Here is a 2,956-nt window from a genome sequence, read left to right as displayed (position 1 = left end):
ATGGGACAAAAAAAAAGGCCAGACTTGAATAATAACTCAATGCAGAATTGTGTATAAAAATGTGTCAGATTTAAACACAAGGTGTCTTTTGGAGTCAGGGCATCACATACTGGGCACTAGTGACATGAGTTTGTCACTTCCAACTCTATAAACTCTGTTTTTAAATCTGCTGTCCAAATAAAATGATAAGTGATTAAACCGGCTATTGAATGGTCAAGTGCTTGACAAGAACGCAACAGTGTTTCTGTGACTTGTGCCACTAACCATCTATTGTATTTGTTGGTCCTTCACACAGAACTGTGTGGCTAATATTGCCACAGCCAGTCTGTCAAGGTCAGTGACAAAACACAACTTGTTCTTAACAGATCTGTTAATCTATTAACTACACATGATATGAAAAAATACATATCATGTATTAAAGTGCTGTAGTGGCTTTGGTTTAATAATGGTTTATATTTATCCAGGTAAAAGTCTCAGGACACTTTTAAGAGTCACCTGGTCAAGACAGCTGCAACGATGCTGAACGTAAGAACACAAATTTGCCCATCACACACTGCAAACAAGTGAACACTAATAAAAGATCATGACAACAATTACAATGACCAAGTGTTTTATGTCTTCTTTTAAAATAACTGTAGAAACAGCTTAAATTCCCCCATAGTATCCATCTGTGGCAGTTTCAGGTTGTCCTGCAAATTATTCCAGGAAATGGGGACAACAAAAAAGCTGCTTTTTTTTAACCCAATTCTGTTTTATCTGTGGAGAAAAACATTTGTAAAATATATTGAGATCCATACTGGATTCATTTTTACACATGTATGTATACAGATAACATGAACTAGCCAAAGAAGAAATTTATTTTAAAAACCCAACAAATGGGAAAGTCTCAGAAAGACAGATACGGCCACCCAGCAGCAACACATACATAGAAAACAGTGGTGTGTGTGATTCTGCTGCTTGATAACGATGGCGACTAACAGATCTAACAGATTACGATGACAAAGAAAGGCTACTAGCACTGCCCAGACCTGCTGTGATTACAAGAAAGCATGGCCAGGCCTGATACGAGATTTTAAGGTTTTAACCAAATAGGTTTTTCTCTTTCCAATTTTATAACATCCTTTCATTTAAGATAAGAGCACAACTTCGGGAAAGCTCCACTCTCGAGACTGCGGTTTGGCACTTGACTCATCCCAGCAGCCTTATAGATATTTGCTCAAAGTGGGCTCTGTTTGTCAGTTGATTATCATTTTTATTGCCACAGAACCCCCCCTCCAACTCCATTAGAGTGACAGTGAGTGTCACAGTCTTACCTGGAATGGGGACACACATGGGCATGAATTAAACATTACAGCTGCACACAGAGTTAGCTATGAGATGGCGCCTGCTAAAAACCATGTATTTTCAGTGCATAACTGAATGGATTTCAAGGAGTGCATTGCTATTGTTTTTAAAATGATGGTGAAATGACTGTACACTTAACTCACCTGATACTTCGGGCTTCATGAAAAATGTACAGAGACTTTGTCTTGTTTTTACATACAAACTCTGACTCTGGCAGAAGGTGAATAAGCACATTCTCAGTAGTTATCTAAAATTTAATGTCGATATTCTGGATTATTTGAGTTTACAAATAATCTTTCTGCTACTTTTCAAAACTATTTTCTGTTTGGAAATTATCAAATGGGACATTCTGCACACTCATTTTCTTTTTAATCCACTGCTACATAATCTGTTTACCTTATATACCTCAGATTTTCTGCAACGGACGCTGGAGCAGTTGGAGTACAAGGAACTGGTGAGGAACTTTATGGTGGTGGTGTAAGACAAAAGAGATGGTGGTTGACTTCCAGATGAAAAAGACTGTGACTATGCCCACCAACATCATGGGTCAGGAGGTGGGAACAGGTGACAAATACAGGTACTCGGGGGTTCATCTTAATGACTGACTGGACTTGAGGACCAACAGTGATGCTATGTACAAGAAGAGGATGAGTAGACTGTACTTTCTAAGAGAGCTCAGATCCTTTGATGTGTGCAGTAAGATGTTGGAGATCTTCTACCAGTCTGTGGCAGTGAGAGCATATATTTTGCTGTTGACTTCTGGGGGGTCAGCATCAGTGCCACAGATGCCAGCAGGATCAACAAACTAGTAAGGTTGGAAGGATCACTGGTCAGAAAAGGCCAGTGAAGGCATTTGAGTCTACGAGGAGGTCAATGAACAAACTGCTCTGCATCATGAACAACCCATCACATCCACTCCACACCACACTTCTGAGGCAGCAGAGCTCCTTCTCTCTCAGACTGATTCAACCTCGCTGTCGTTAAAAATGCTTCAGGAAATCATTCTTGCTGTTCTCTATGAAGCTGTATAATACGTCTTCATGCTGTTTCTCATTGGTTTAATGAAGAGGTTTTGGAGCCTTTTTCTTTAGACTTTTGTTATTGCCGTAAACACACTGTGAAACAGATCAGCACTTTCCATAGTGTTAGGAGGGTGTGTCAGAGTTCGTTGTGTTGCAGGATTTCTTCAGGGAAAATTTCAGATTTAATGATCTGCTTCCAGTTTCCTGAAGAAAAGTTTTCTTGTCCACATATTTCACTGCTTACAAAAGTTCAGAAATACCAAACTGGAAGACACCTTTCTTTTAATTATGTATATCTCCATCTCTGGTTTCAGACTGATGTCTGTGCTAAATCACCACCTCAGAGCCAGTTGTTATTATGAATAGTTGCTCTGAATCGCAGTGTGCAATAAAAGCATTCCATGTTGTTAGTCTGGTCTAATCTGTTTCCCTCGTAATTTCATACTTTCATAGATGGCAAACGATGAAATATAGCCAAGACAGGAAGGCAAAGTGCGTTACACAGGCCCTGGGTGGCGATTTGTTGCCTAATGAAGCCATTAACCTCACACTACTAAATTTGATACAGGCAAAATAATGGCTTCATTAGA

The 2,956-nt window shown here is 39.4% G+C and overlaps 1 long non-coding RNA gene across 1 annotated transcript; it reads left to right on the top strand.

Moving 5' to 3' along the window:
• Positions 1–292: 292 nt before the first annotated feature.
• LOC309691064 lies at positions 293–2,691 on the top strand. Its single transcript, XR_014271876.1, has 3 exons — positions 293–333; positions 465–525; positions 1,755–2,691. It is a non-coding gene; the product is annotated as an uncharacterized lncRNA (long non-coding RNA).
• Positions 2,692–2,956: the final 265 nt, after the last annotated feature.

The sequence above is a fragment of the Aulonocara stuartgranti genome (assembly GCF_965226115.1).
Source record: "Aulonocara stuartgranti genome assembly, chromosome: 16".
Classification (NCBI taxonomy): Eukaryota; Metazoa; Chordata; class Actinopteri; order Cichliformes; family Cichlidae; genus Aulonocara; species Aulonocara stuartgranti.
Note: the sequence above shows the minus strand (reverse complement) of the source record. Positions and strands in the feature narration are given on the sequence as shown.